General features: G+C 46.3%; 1 long non-coding RNA gene across 2 annotated transcripts in view; it reads left to right on the top strand.

Moving 5' to 3' along the window:
- The window catches only part of LOC110263346, a 12,666-nt gene extending 7,658 nt beyond the window's left edge, over positions 1–5,008 (top strand). Inside the window, exon 2 of one of the 2 annotated variants that reach the window (XR_002348814.1) lies at positions 4,898–5,008. This is a non-coding gene — a long non-coding RNA (uncharacterized LOC110263346). Of the gene's footprint in view, positions 1–911; positions 1,038–4,897 lie in introns of those variants that run through there. The other variant, XR_002348815.1, reaches the window with a different exon arrangement.

Consider the following 15,832-nt stretch of genomic DNA (forward strand, 5'->3'; position numbering starts at 1 on the left):
TTAATAGGTGCGATCATACCAGCACTAATGCACCGGATCCCATCAGAACTTCGCAGTTAAGCGTGCTTGGGCGAGAGTAGTACTAGGATGTGTGACCTCCTGGGAAGTCCTCGTGTTGAACCATTTTTTTTTACGTCGTGCTTACCCTCGTTCTTTAAACGACGCTACCTTGAATAGTTTAGCTAAAGCGAGCCTCAATGACCTGATTTTCGGCAAGCTCGCACGGGCCCGCAGGGATTCGCAGCTCGACTTACCCAACGTCTCGAGACATGCTTATGATAATTATGTGCGCATACATTAATAGGTGCGATCATACCAGCACTAATGCACCGGATCCTATCAGAACTCCGCAGTTAAGCGTGCTTGGGCGAGAGTAGTACTAGGATGGGTGACCTTCTGGGAAGTCCTCGTGTTGCACCTATTTATTTTTTTTATTTTTTTTACGTCGTGCTTACCCTCGATCTTTAAACGACGCTATCTTGAATAGTTTAGCTAAAGCGAGCCTCAATGACCTGATTTTCGGCAAGCTCGCATGGGCCCCGCAGGGATTCGCAGCTCGACTTACCCTACGTCGCGAGACATGCTTATGATAATTATGTGCGCATACATTAATAGGTGCGATCATACCAGCACTAATGCACCGGATCCTATCAGAACTCCGCAGTTAAGCGTGCTTGGGTGAGAGTAGTTCTAGGATGGGTGACCTCCTGGGAAGTCCTCGTGTTGCACCCTTTTTTTTACGTCGTGCTTACCCTCGTTCTTTAAACGATGCTATCTTGAATAGTTTAGCTAAAGCGAGCCTCAATTACCTGATTTTCGGCAAGCTTGCACGGGCCCGCAGGGATTCGCAGCTCGACTTACCCTACGTCGCGAGACACGCTTATGATAATTATGTGCGCATACTTTAATAGGTGCGATCATACCAACACTAATGCACCGGATCCTATCAGAACTCCGCAGTTAAGCTTGCTTGGGTGAGAATAGTACTAGGATGGTTGACCTCCTGGGAAGTCCTTGTGTTGCACCTTTTTTTTTTACGTCGTGCTTACCCTTGTTCTTTAAATGACGCTATCTTGAATAGTTTAGATAAAGCGAGCCTCAATGACCTGATTTTCGGCAAGCACGCACGGGCCCCGCATGGATTCGCAGCTTGACTTACCCTACGTCGCGAGATATGCTTATGATAATTATGTGCGCATACTTTAATAGGTGCGATCATACCAGCACTAATGCACCGGATCCCATCAGAACTTCGCAGTTAAGCGTGCTTGGGCGAGAGTAGTACTAGGATGTGTGACCTCCTGGGAAGTCCTCGTGTTGAACCTTTTTTTTTACGTCGTGCTTACCCTCGTTCTTTAAACGACGCTATCTTGAATAGTTTAGCTAATGCGAGCCTCAATGACCTAATTTTCGGAAAGCTCGCACGGGCCCGCAGGGATTCGCAGCTCGACTTACCCTACGTCGCGAGACATGCTTATGATAATTATGTGCGCAAACTTTAATAGGTGCGATCATACCAGCACTAATGCACCGAATCCCATTAGAACTCCGCAGTTAAGCGTGCTTGGGCGAGAGTAGTACTAGGATGGGTGACTTCCTGGGAAGTCCTCGTGTTGCACCTTTTTCTTCTTCTTCTTCTTTTTTTTTTTTTACGTCGTGCTTACCCTCGTTCTTTAAATGACGCAATCTTGAATAGTTTAGCTAAAGCGAGTCTCAATTACCTAATTTTCGGCAAGCTCGCACGGGCCCGAAGGGATTCGCAGCTCGACTTACCCTACGTCTCGAGACATGCTTATGATTATTATGTGCGCATACATTAATAGGTGCGATCATACCAGCACTAATGCACCGGATCCTATCAGAACTCCGCAGTTAAGCGTGCTTGGGCAAGAGTAGTACTAGGATGGGTGACCTCCTGGGAAGTCCTCGTGTTGCACCTATTTATTTTTTTATTTTTTTACGTCGTGCTTACCCTCGTTCTTTAAACGACACTATCTTGAATAGTTTAGCTAAAGCGAGCCTCAATGACTTGATTTTCGGAAAGCTTGCACGGGCCCCGCAGGGATTCGCAGCTCGACTTACCCTACGTCGCGAGACATGCTTATGATAATTATGTGCGCAAACTTTAATAGGTGCGATCATACTAGCACTAATGCACCGGATCCCATCAGAACTCCGCAGTTAAGCGTGCTTGTGCGAGAGTAGTACTAGGATGGGTGACTTCCTGGGAAGTCTTCGTGTTGCACTTCTTTCTTCTTCTTCTTTTTTTTTTTTACGTCGTGCTTACCCTCGTTCTTTAAATGACGCAATCTTGAATAGTTTAGCTAAAGCGAGCCTCAATTACTTGATTTTTGGCAAGCTCCCACGGTCCCCGCAGGGATTCGCAGCTCGACTTACCCTACGTCTCGAGACATGCTTATGATAATTATGTGCGCATACATTAATAGATGTGATCATACCAGCACTAATTTACGGGATCCTATCAAAACTCCGCAGTTAAGCGTGCTTGGGCGAGAGTAGTACTATGATGGGTGACCTCCTCGGAAGTCCTCGTGTTGCACCTATTTATTTTTTTATTTTTTTTTACGTCGTGCTTACCCTCGATCTTTAAACGACGCTATCTTGTATAGTTTAGCTAAAGCGAGTCTCAATTACCTGATTTTCGGCAAGCTCGCACGGGCCCCGCAGGGATTCGTGGCTCGACTTACCCTACGTCGCGAGACATGCTTATGATAATTATGTGCGTATACTTTAATAGGTGCGATCATACCAGCACTAATGCACCGGATACCGTCAGAACTCGGCAGTTAAGCGTGCTTCGGCGACAGTAGTACTAGGATGGGTGACCTCCTGGGATTTCCTCGTGTTGCACCTCTTTTTTTTTTTTAACGTCGTGCTTACCCTCGTTCTTTAAACGACGCTATCTTGAATAGTTTAGCTAAAGCGAGTCTCAATGACCTGATTTTCGGAAAGCTTGCACAGGCCCCGCAGGGATTCGCAGCTCGACTTACCCTACGTCGCGAGACATGCTTATGATAATTATGTGCGCAAACTTTAATAGGTGCGATCATACCAGCACTAATGCACCGGATCCTATCAGAACTCTGCAGTTAAGCGTGCTTGGGCGAGAGTAGTACTTGGATGGGTGACCTTTTAGGAAGTCCTCGTGTTGCACCTATTTATTTTTTTATTTTTTTTTACGTCGTGCTTACCCTCGATCTTTAAACGACGCTATCTTGAATAGTTTAGCTAAAGTGAGCCTCAATGACCTGATTTTCGGCATGCTCGCATGGGTCCCGCAGGGATTCGCAGCTCGACTTACCCTACGTCGCGAGACATGCTTATGATAATTATGTGCGCAAACTTTAATAGGTGCGATCATACAAGCACTAATGCACCGAATCCCATCAGAACTCCGCAGTTAAGCGTGATTGGGCGAGAGTAGTACTAGGATGGGTGACTTCCTGGAAAGTCCTCGTGTTGCACCTATTTCTTCTACTTCTTTTTTTTTTACGTCGTGCTTACCCTCATTCTTAAAATGACGCAATCTTGAATAGTTTAGCTAAACGAGCCTCAATTACCTGATTTTCGGCAAGCTCGCACGGGCCCCGCAGGGATTCGCAGCTCGACTTACCCTACGTCTCGAGACATGCTAATGATAATTATGTGCGCATACATTAATAGGTGCGATCATACCAGCACCGGATCCTCTCAGAACTCCGCAGTTAAACGTGCTTGGGCGAGAGTAGTACTAGGATGGGCGACCTCCTGGGAAGTCCTCGTGTTGCACCTATTTATTTTTTTATTTTTTTTACGTCGTGCTTACCCTCGTTCTTTAAACGACGCTATCTCGAATAGTTTAGCTAAAGAGAGTCTCAATTACCTGATTTTTGGCAAGCTCGCACGGGCCCCGCAGGGATTCGTAGCTCGACTTACCCTACGTCGCGAGACATGCTTATGATAATTATGTGCGCATACTTTAATAGGTGCGATCATACCAGCACTAATGCACCGGATCCCGTCAGAACTCTGCAGTTAAGCATGCTTCGGCGAAAGTAGTACTAGGATGGGTGACCTCCTGGGAAGTCCTCGTGTTGCACCTCTTTTTTTTTTTTAACGTCGTGCTTACCCTCGTTCTTTAAACGACGCTATCTTGAATAGTTTAACTAAAGCAAACCTCAATGACCTGATTTTTGGCAAGCTCGCACGGGCCCCATAGGGATTAGCAGCTCGACTTACCCTACGTCGCGAGAGATGCGTATGATAATTATGTGCGCATATTTTAATAGGTGCGATCATACCAGCACTAATGCACCGGATCCCATCAGAACTCTGTAGTTAAGCGTGCTTGGGCGAGAGTAGTACTAGGATGGGTGACCTTCTGGGAAGTCCTCGTGTTGCACCTATTTATTTTTTTTATTTTTTTTACGTCGTGCTTACCCTCGATCTTTAAACGACGCTATCTTGAATAGTTTAGCTAAAGCGAGCCTCAATGACCTGATTTTCGGCAAGCTCGCATGGGCCCCGCAGGGATTCGCAGCTCAACTTACCCTACGTCGCGAGACATGCTTATGATAATTATGTGCGCATACATTAATAGGTGCGATCATACCAGCACTAATTCACCGGATCCTATCAGAACTCCGCAGTTAAGCGTGCTTGGGTGAGAGTAGTTCTAGGATGGGTGACCTCCTGGGAAGTCCTCGTGTTGCACCCTTTTTTTTTACGTCGTGCTTATCCTCGTTCTTTAAACGATGCTATCTTGAATAGTTTAGCTAAAGCGAGCCTCAATTACCTGATTTTCGGCAAGCTTGCACGGGCCCGCAGGGATTCGCAGCTCTACTTACCCTACGTCGCGAGACACGCTTATGATAATTATGTGCGCATACTTTAATAGGTGCGATCATACCAGCACTAATGCACCGGATCCTATCAGAACTCCGCAGTTAAGCTTGCTTGGGCGAGAATAGTACTAGGATGGTTGACCTCCTGGGAAGTCCTTGTGTTGCACCTTTTTTTTTTACGTCGTGCTTACCCTTGTTCTTTAAATGACGCTATCTTGAATAGTTTAGATAAAGCGAGCCTCAATGACCTGATTTTCGGCAAGCACGCACGGGCCCCGCATGGATTCACAGCTTGACTTACCCTACGTCGCGAGATATGCTTATGATAATTATGTGCGCATACTTTAATAGGTGCGATCATACCAGCACTAATGCACCGGATCCCATCAGAACTTCGCAGTTAAGCGTGCTTGGGCGAGAGTAGTACTAGGATGTGTGACCTCCTGGGAAGTCCTCGTGTTTAACCTTTTTTTTTTTACGTCGTGCTTACCCTCGTTCTTTAAACGACGCTATCTTGAATAGTTTAGCTAAAGCGAACCTCAATGACCTGATTTTTGGCAAGCTCGCACGGGCCCGCAGGGATTCGCAGCTCGACTTACCATACGTCTCGAGACATGCTTATGATAATTATGTGCGCATACATTAATAGGTGCGATCATACCAGCACTAATGCACCGGATCCTATCTGAAATCCGCAGTTAAGCGTGCTTCGGCGAGAGTAGTACTAGGATGGGTGACCTTCTGGGAAGTCCTCGTGTTGCACCTATTTATTTTTTTTATTTTTTTTACGTCGTGCTTACCCTCGATCTTTAAACGACGCTATCTTGAATAGTTTAGCTAAAGCGAGCCTCAATGACCTGATTTTCGGCAGGCTCGCATGGGCCCCGCAGGGATTCGCAGCTCGACTTACCCTACGTCGCGAGACATGCTTATGATAATTATGTGCGCATACTTTAATAGGTGCGATCATACCAGCACTAATGCACCGGATCCTATCAGAACTCCGCAGTTAAGCGTGCTTGGGCGAGAGTAGTACTAGGATGGGTGACCTCCTGGGAAGTCCTTGTGTTGCACCTTTTTTTTTTACGTCGTGCTTACCCTTGTTCTTTAAATGACGCTAGGAAGTCCTCGTGTTGCACCTCTTTTTTTTTTTTAACGTCGTGCTTACCCTCGTTCTTTAAACGACGCTATCTTGAATAGTTTAGCTAAAGCGAGCCTCAATGACCTGATTTTCGGCAGGCTCGCATGGGCCCCGCAGGGATTCGCAGCTCGACTTACCCTACGTCGCGAGACATGCTTATGATAATTATGTGCGCATACTTTAATAGGTGCGATCATACCAGCACTAATGCACCGGATCCTATCAGAACTCCGCAGTTAAGCGTGCTTGGGCGAGAGTAGTACTAGGATGGGTGACCTCCTGGGAAGTCCTTGTGTTGCACCTTTTTTTTTTACGTCGTGCTTACCCTTGTTCTTTAAATGACGCTAGGAAGTCCTCGTGTTGCACCTCTTTTTTTTTTTTAACGTCGTGCTTACCCTCGTTCTTTAAACGACGCTATCTTGAATAGTTTAGCTAAAGCGAGCCTCAATGACCTGATTTTCGGCAGGCTCGCATGGGCCCCGCAGGGATTCGCAGCTCGACTTACCCTACGTCGCGAGACATGCTTATGATAATTATGTGCGCATACTTTAATAGGTGCGATCATACCAGCACTAATGCACCGGATCCTATCAGAACTCCGCAGTTAAGCGTGCTTGGGCGAGAGTAGTACTAGGATGGGTGACCTCCTGGGAAGTCCTTGTGTTGCACCTTTTTTTTTTACGTCGTGCTTACCCTTGTTCTTTAAATGACGCTAGGAAGTCCTCGTGTTGCACCTCTTTTTTTTTTTTAACGTCGTGCTTACCCTCGTTCTTTAAACGACGCTATCTTGAATAGTTTAGCTAAAGCGAGCCTCAATGACCTGATTTTCGGCAGGCTCGCATGGGCCCCGCAGGGATTCGCAGCTCGACTTACCCTACGTCGCGAGACATGCTTATGATAATTATGTGCGCATACTTTAATAGGTGCGATCATACCAGCACTAATGCACCGGATCCTATCAGAACTCCGCAGTTAAGCGTGCTTGGGCGAGAGTAGTACTAGGATGGGTGACCTCCTGGGAAGTCCTTGTGTTGCACCTTTTTTTTTTACGTCGTGCTTACCCTTGTTCTTTAAATGACGCTAGGAAGTCCTCGTGTTGCACCTCTTTTTTTTTTTTAACGTCGTGCTTACCCTCGTTCTTTAAACGACGCTATCTTGAATAGTTTAGCTAAAGCGAGCCTCAATGACCTGATTTTCGGCAGGCTCGCATGGGCCCCGCAGGGATTCGCAGCTCGACTTACCCTACGTCGCGAGACATGCTTATGATAATTATGTGCGCATACTTTAATAGGTGCGATCATACCAGCACTAATGCACCGGATCCTATCAGAACTCCGCAGTTAAGCGTGCTTGGGCGAGAGTAGTACTAGGATGGGTGACCTCCTGGGAAGTCCTTGTGTTGCACCTTTTTTTTTTACGTCGTGCTTACCCTTGTTCTTTAAATGACGCTATCTTGAATAGTTTAGATAAAGCGAGCCTCAATGACCTGATTTTCGGCAAGCTCGCATGGGCCCCGCAGGGATTCGCAGCTCGACTTACCCTACGTCGCGAGACATGCTTATGATAATTATGTGTGCATACATTAATAGGTGCGATCATACCAGCACTAATTCACCGGATCCTATCAGAACTCCGCAGTTAAGCGTGCTTGGGTGAGAGTAGTTCTAGGATGGGTGACCTCCTGGGAAGTCCTCGTGTTGCACCCTTTTTTTTTTACTTCGTGCTTACCCTCGTTCTTTAAACGATGCTATCTTGAATAGTTTAGCTAAAGCGAGCCTCAATTACCTGATTTTCGGCAAGCTTGCACGGGCCCGCAGGGATTCGCAGCTCGACTTACCCTACGTCGCGAGACATGCTTATGATAATTATGTGCGCATACTTTAATAGGTGCGATCATACCAGCACTAATGCACTGGATCCTATCAGAACTCCGCAGTTAAGCTTGCTTGGGCGAGAATATTAGTAGGATGGTTGACCTCCTGGGAAGTCCTTGTGTTGCACCTTTTTTTTTTTACGTCGTGCTTACCCTTGTTCTTTAAATGACGCTATCTTGAATAGTTTAGATAAAGCGAGCCTCAATGACCTGATTTTCGGAAAGCTCGCACGGGCCCGCAGGGATTCGCAGCTCGACTTACCCTACGTCGCGAGACATGCTTATGATAATTATGTGCGCAAACTTTAATAGGTGCGATCATACCAGCACTAATGCACCGGATCCCATTAGAACTCCGCAGTTAAGCGTGCTTGGGCGAGAGTAGTACTAGGATGGGTGACTTCCTGGGAAGTCCTCGTGTTGCACCTCTTTCTTCTTCTTCTTTTTTTGTTACGTCGTGCTTACCCTCGTTCTTTAAATGGCGCAATCTTGAATAGTTTAGCTAAAGCGAGCCTCAATTACACGAGAGTAGTACTAGGATGGGTGACCTCCTGGGAAGTCCTCGTGTTGCACCTTTTTTTTATGTCGTGCTTACCCTCGTTCTTTAAACGACGCTATCTTGAATAGTTTAGCTAAAGCGAGTCTCAATGACTTGATTTTCGGAAAGCTTGCACGGGCCCGCAGGGATTCGCAGCTCGACATACCCTACGTCGCGAGACATGTTTATGATAATTATGTGCGCAAACTTTAATAGGTGCGATCATACCAGCACTAATGCACCGGATCCCATCAGAACTCCGCAGTTAAGCGTGCTTGGGCGAGAGTAGTACTAGGATGGGTGACTTCCTGGGAAGTCCTCGTGTTGCACCTTTTTCTTCTTCTTCTTCTTCTTTTTTTACGTCGTGCTTACCCTCGTTCTTTAAATGACGCAATCTTGAATAGTTTAGCTAAAGCGAGTCTCAATTACCTAATTTTCGGCAAGCTCGCACGGGCCCGAAGGGATTCGCAGCTCGACTTACCCTACGTCTCGAGACATGCTTATGATTATTATGTGCGCATACATTAATAGGTACGTTCATACCAGCACTAATGCACCGGATCCTATCAGAACTCCGCAGTTAAGCGTGCTTGGGCAAGAGTAGTACTAGGATGGGTGACCTCCTGGGAAGTCCTCGTGTTGCACCTATTTATTTTTTTATTTTTTTACGTCGTGCTTACCCTCGTTCTTTAAACGACGCTATCTTGAATAGTTTAGCTAAAGCGAGCCTCAATGACCTGATTTTCGGAAAGCTTGCACGGGCCCCGCAGGGATTCGCAGCTCGACTTACCCTACGTCGCGAGACATGCTTATGATAATTATGTGCGCATACATTAATAGGTTCGATCATACCAGCACTAATGCACCGGATCCTATCAGAACTCCGCAGTTAAGCGTGCTTCGGCGAGAGTAGTACTAGGATGGGTGACTTCCTGGGAAGTCTTCGTGTTGCACTTCTTTCCTCTTCTTCTTTTTTTTTTACGTCGTGCTTACCCTCGTTCTTTAAACGACGCTATCTTGAATAGTTTAGCTAAAGCGAGCCTCAATTACCTGATTTTCGGGTACGTTCATACCAGCACTAATGCACCGGATCCTATCAGAACTCCGCAGTTAAGCGTGCTTCGGCGAGAGTAGTACTAGGATGGGTGACTTCCTGGGAAGTCTTCGTGTTGCACTTCTTTCTTCTTCTTCTTTTTTTTTTACGTCGTGCTTACCCTCGTTCTTTAAATGACGCAATCTTGAATAGTTTAGCTAAAGCGAGCCTCAATTACTTGATTTTTGGCAAGCTCCCACGGTCCCCGCAGGGATTCGCAGCTCGACTTACCCTACGTCTCGAGACATGCTTATGATAATTATGTGCGCATACATTAATAGATGCAATCATACCAGCACTAATGCACGGGATCCTATCAAAACTCCGCAGTTAAGCATGCTTGGGCGAGAGTAGTACTAGGATGGGTGACCTCCTCGGAAGTCCTCGTGTTGCACCTATTTATTTTTTTATTTTTTTTTACGTCGTGCTTACCCTCGATCTTTAAACGACGCTATCTTTTATAGTTTAGCTAAAGCGAGTCTCAATTACCTGATTTTCGGCAAGCTCGCACGGGCCCCGCAGGGATTCGTAGCTCGACTTACCCTACGTCGCGAGACATGCTTATGATAATTATGTGCGTATACTTTAAAAGGTGCGATCATACCAGCACTAATGCACCGGATACCGTCAGAACTCGGCAGTTAAGCGTGCTTCGGCGACAGTAGTATTAGGATGGGTGACCTCCTGGGATTTCCTCGTGTTGCACCTCTTTTTTTTTTTTAACGTCGTGCTTACCCTCGTTCTTTGAACGATGCTATCTTGAATAGTTTAGCTAAAGCGAGTCTCAATGACCTGATTTTCGGAAAGCTTGCACAGGCCCCGCAGGGATTCGCAGCTCGACTTACCCTACGTCGCGAGACATGCTTATGATAATTATGTGCGCAAACTTTAATAGGTGCGATCATACCAACACTAATGCACCGGATCCCATCAGAACTCCGCAGTTAAGCGTGCTTGTGCGAGAGTAGTACTAGGATGGGTGACTTCCTGGGAAGTCTTCGTGTTGCACCTCTTTCTTGTAGTACTAGGATGGGTGACCTCCTGGGAAGTCCTCGTGTTGCACCTACTTATTTTTTTATTTTTTTTTTACGTCGTGCTTACCCTCGATCTTTAAACGACGCTATCTTGAATAGTTTAGCTAAAACGAGCCTCAATGACCTGATTTTCGGCAAGCTCGCATGGGTCCCGCAGGGATTCGCAGCTCGACTTACCCTACGTCGCGAGACATGCTTATGATAATTATGTGCGCATACATTAATAGGTGCGATCATACCAGCACTAATGCACCGGATCCTATCAGAACTCCGCAGTTAAGCGTGCTTGGGCGAGAGTAGTACTAGGATGGGTGACCTCCTGGGAAGTCCTCGTGTTGCATCTATTTATTTTTTTATTTTTTTTTACGTCGTGCTTACCCTCGATCTTTAAACGACGCTATCTTGAATAGTTTAGCTAAAGCGAGCCTCAATGACCTGATTTTCGGCAGGCTCGCATGGGCCCCGCAGGGATTCGCAGCTCGACTTACCCTACGACGCGAGACATGCTTATGATAATTATGTGCGCATACATTAATAGGTGCGATCATACCAGCACTAATGCACCTGATCCTATCAGAACTCCGCAGTTAAGCGTGCTTGGGCGAGAGTAGTACTAGGATGGGTGACATCCTGGGAAGTCTTCGTGTTGCACCTCTTTCTTCTTCTTCTTCTTTTTTTTTTTTTTTTTACGTCGTGCTTAGCACCTATTTATTTTTTTATTTTTTTTTTACGTCGTGCTTACCCTCGATCTTTAAACGACGCTATCTTGAATAGTTTAGCTAAAGCGAGCCTCAATGACCTGATTTTCGGCAAGCTCGCATGGGTCCCGCAGGGATTCGCAGCTCGACTTACCCTACGTCGCGAGACATGCTTATGATAATTATGTGCGCATACATTAATAGGTGCGATCATACCAGCACTAATGCACCGGATCCTATCGGAACTCCGCAGTTAAGCGTGCTTGGGCGAGAGTAGTACTAGGATGGGTGACTTCCTGGGAAGTCCTCGTGTTGCACCTATTTATTTTTATATTTTTTTTTACCTCGTGCTTACCCTCGTTCTTTAAACGACGCTATTTTGAATAGTTTAGCTAAAGCGAGTCTCAATTACCTGATTTTCGGCAAGCTCGCACGGGCCCCGCAGGGATTCGTAGCTCGACTTACCCTACGTCGCGAGACATGCTTATGATAATTATGTGCGCATACTTTAATAGGTGCGATCATACCAGCCCTAATGCACCGGATCCGTCAGAACTATGCAGTTAAGCGTGCTTCGGCGAGAGTAGTACTAGGATGGGTGACCTCCTGGGAAGTCCTCGTGTTGCACCTCTTTTTTTTTTCTTTTTTAACGTTTGCTTACCCTCGTTCTTTAAATGACGCAATCTTGAATAGTTTAGCTAAAGCGAGCCTCAATTACCTTATTTTCGGCAAGCTCGCACGGGCCCCGCAGGGATTCGCAGCTCGACTTACCCTACGTCTCGACACATGCTTATCATAATTATGTGCGCATACATTAATAGGTGCGATCATACCAGCACTAATGCACCGGATCCTATCAGAACTCCGCAGTTAAGCGTGCTTGGGCGAGAGTAGTACTAGGATGGGTGACCTCCTGGGAAGTCCTCGTGTTGCACCTATTTATTTTTTAATTTTTTTGACGTCGTGCTTACCCTCGATCTTTAAACGACGCTATCTTGAATAGTTTAGCTAAAGCGAGCCTCAATGACCTGATTTTCGGCAGGCTCGCATGGGCCCCGCAGGGATTCGCAGCTCGACTTACCCTACGTCGCGAGACATGCTTATGATAATTATGTGCGCATACATTAATAGGTGCGATCATACCAGCACTAATGCACCGGATCCTATCAGAACTCCGCAGTTAAGCGTGCTTGGGCGAGAGTAGTACTAGGATGGGTGACCTCCTCGGAAGTCCTCGTGTTGCACCTATTTATTTTTTTATTTTTTTTTACGTCGTGCTTACCCTCGCTCTTTAAACGACGCTATCTTGAATAGTTTAGCTAAAGCGAGTCTTAATTACCTAATTTTCGGCAAGCTCGCACGGGACCCACAGGGATTCGTAGCTCGACCTACTATACGTCGCGAGACATGCTAATGATAATTATGTGCGCATATTTTAATAGGTGCGATCATACCAGCACTAATGCACCAGATCCCGTCAGAACTCTGCAGTTAAGCGTGTTTCGGCGAGAGTAGTACTAGGATGGGTGACCTCCTGGGAAGTCCTCGTGTTGCACCTCTTTTTTTTTTCTTTTTTAACGTCGTGCTTACCCTCGTTCTTTAAACGACGCTATCTTGAATAGTTTAGCTAAAACGAGCCTCAATGACCTCATTTTCGGCAGGCTCGCATGGGCCCCGCAGGGATTCGCAGCTCGGCTTACCCTACGTCGCGAGATATGCTTATGATAATTATGTGCGCATACATTAATAGGTGCGATCATACCAGCACTAATTCACTGGATCCTATCAGAACTCCGCAGTTAAGCGTGCTTGGGCGAGAGTAGTACTAGGATGGGTGACCTCTTGGGAAGTCCTCGGGTTGCACCTAATTATTTTTTTATTTTTTTTACATCGTGCTTACCCTCGTTCTTTAAATGACGCTATCTTGAATAGTTTAGCTAAAGCGAGTCTCAATTACCTGATTTATGGCAAGCTCGCACGGGCCCCGCAGGGATTCGTAGATCGACTTACCCTATGTCGCGAGACATGCTTATAATAATTATCTGCGCATACTTTAATAGGTGCGTTCATACCAGCACTAATGCACCGGAACCCGTCAGAACTCTGCAGTTAAGCGTGCTTTGGCAAGAGTAGTACTAGGATGGGTGACCTCCTGGGAAGTCATCGTGTTGCACCTCTTTTTTTTTTTTTTTAACGTCGTGCTTACCCTCGTTCTTTAAACGACGCTATCTTGAATAGTTTAGCTAAAGCGAGCCTCAATGACCTGATTTTCGGCAAGCTTGCACGGGCCCCTTAGGGATTTGCAGCTCGACTTACCGTACGTCACGAGAGATGCTTATGATAATTATGTGCGCAGACTTTAATAGGTGCGATCATACCAGCACTAATGCACCGGATCCCATCAGAACTCCGCAGTTAAGCGTGCTTGGGCGAGAGTAGTACATATAACGGGTGACCTCCTGGGAAGTCCTCGTGTTGCACCTTTTTTTTTACGTCGTGCTTACCCTCGTTCTTTAAACGACGCTATCTTGAATAGTTTAGCTAAAGCGAGTCTCAATTACCTGATTTTCGGAAACCTCGCACAGGCCCCGCAGGGATTCGTAGCTCGACCTACTCTACATCGCGAGACATGCTTATGATAATTATGTGCGCATACTTTAATAGGTGCGATCATACCAGCACTAATGCGCCGGATCCCGTCAGAACTCTGCAGTTAAGCGTGCTTCGGCGAGATTAGTACTAGGATGGGTGACCTCCTGGGAAGTCCTTGTGTTGCACTTCTTTTTTTTTTTTTTAACGTCGTGCTTACCCTCGTTCTTTAAACGACGCTATCTTGAATAGTTTAGCTAAAGCGAGCCTCAATGACCTGATTTTTGGCAAGCTCGCACGGCCCCGTAGGGATTCCCAGCTCGACTTACCCTACGTCGCGAGAAATGCTTTTGATAATTATGTGCGCATACTTTATTAGGTGCGATCATACCAGCAATAATGCACCGGATCCCGTCAGAACTCCGCAGTTAAGCGTGCTTCGGCGAGAGTAGTACTAGGATGGGTGACCTCCTGGGAAGTCCTTGTGTTGCACCTATTTATTTTTTTATTTTTTTTTACGTCGTGCTTACCCTCGTTCTTTAAACGACGCTATCTTGTATAGTTTAGCTAAAGCGAGTCTCAATTACCTGATTTTCGGCAAGCTCGGACGGGCCCCGTAGGGATTCGTAGCTCGAATTATCCTACGTCGCGAGACATGCTTATGATAATTATGTGCGCATACTTTAATAGGTGCGATCATACCAGCACTAATGCACCGGATACCGTCAGAACTCGGCAGTTAAGCGTGCTTCAGCGACAGTAGTACTAGGATGGGTGACCTCCTGGTATTTCCTCGTGTTGCACCTCTTTTTTTTTTTTTTAACGTCGTGCTTACCCTCGTTCTTTAAACGACGCTATCTTGAATAGTTTAGCTAAAGCGAGTCTCAATGACCTGATTTTCGGAAAGCTTGCACAGGCCCCGCAGGGATTCGCAGCTCGACTTACCCTACGTCGCGAGACATGCTTATGATAATTATGTGCGCAAACTTTAATAGGTGCGATCATACCAGCACTAATGCACCGGATCCCATCAAAACTCCACAGTTAAGCGTGCTTGTGCGAGAGTAGTACTAGGATTGGTGACTTCCTGGGAAGTCTTCGTGTTGCACCTCTTTCTTCTTCTTCTTTTTTTTTTTACGTCGTGCTTACCCTCGTTCTTTAAATGACGCAATTTTGAATAGTTTAGCTAAAGCGAGCCTCAATTACCTGATTTTCGGCAAGCTCGCACGGGCCCCGCAGGGATTCGCAGCTCGACTTACCCTACGTCTCGAGACATGCTTATGATAATTATGTGCGCATACATTAATAGGTGCGATCATACCAGCACTAATGCACCGGATCCTATCAGAACTCTGCAGTTAAGCGTGCTTGGGCGAGAGTAGTACTCGGATGGGTGACCTCCTAGGAAGTCCTCGTGTTGCACCTATTTATTTTTTTATTTTTTTTTACGTCGTGCTTACCCTCGATCTTTAAACGACGCTATCTTGAATAGTTTAGCTAAAGTGAGCCTCAATGACCTGATTTTCGGCATGCTCGCATGGGTCCCGCAGGGATTCGCAGCTCGACTTACCCTACGTCGCGAGACATGCTTATGATAATTATGTGCGCATACATTAATAGGTGCGATCATACCAGCACTAATGCACCGGATCCTATCAGAACTCCGCAGTTAAGCGTGCTTGGGCGAGAGTAGTACTAGGATGGGTGACCTCCTGGGAAGTCCTCGTGTTGCACCTATTTATTTTTTTATTTTTTTACATCGTGCTTACCCTCGTTCTTTAAACGACGCTATTTTGAATAGTTTAGCTAAAGCGAGTCTCAATTACATGATTTTCGGCAAGCTCGCACGGGCCCCGCACGGATTCGTAGCTCGACTTACCCTACGTCGCGAGACATGCTTATGATAATTATGTGCGCATACTTTAATAGGTGCGATCATACCAGCACTAATGCACCGGATCCGTCAGAACTCTGCAGTTAAGCGTGCTTCGGCGAGAGTAGTACTAGGATGGGTGACCTCCT

The sequence above is a fragment of the Arachis ipaensis genome, chromosome B06 (assembly GCF_000816755.2).
Source record: "Arachis ipaensis cultivar K30076 chromosome B06, Araip1.1, whole genome shotgun sequence".
Classification (NCBI taxonomy): Eukaryota; Viridiplantae; Streptophyta; class Magnoliopsida; order Fabales; family Fabaceae; genus Arachis; species Arachis ipaensis.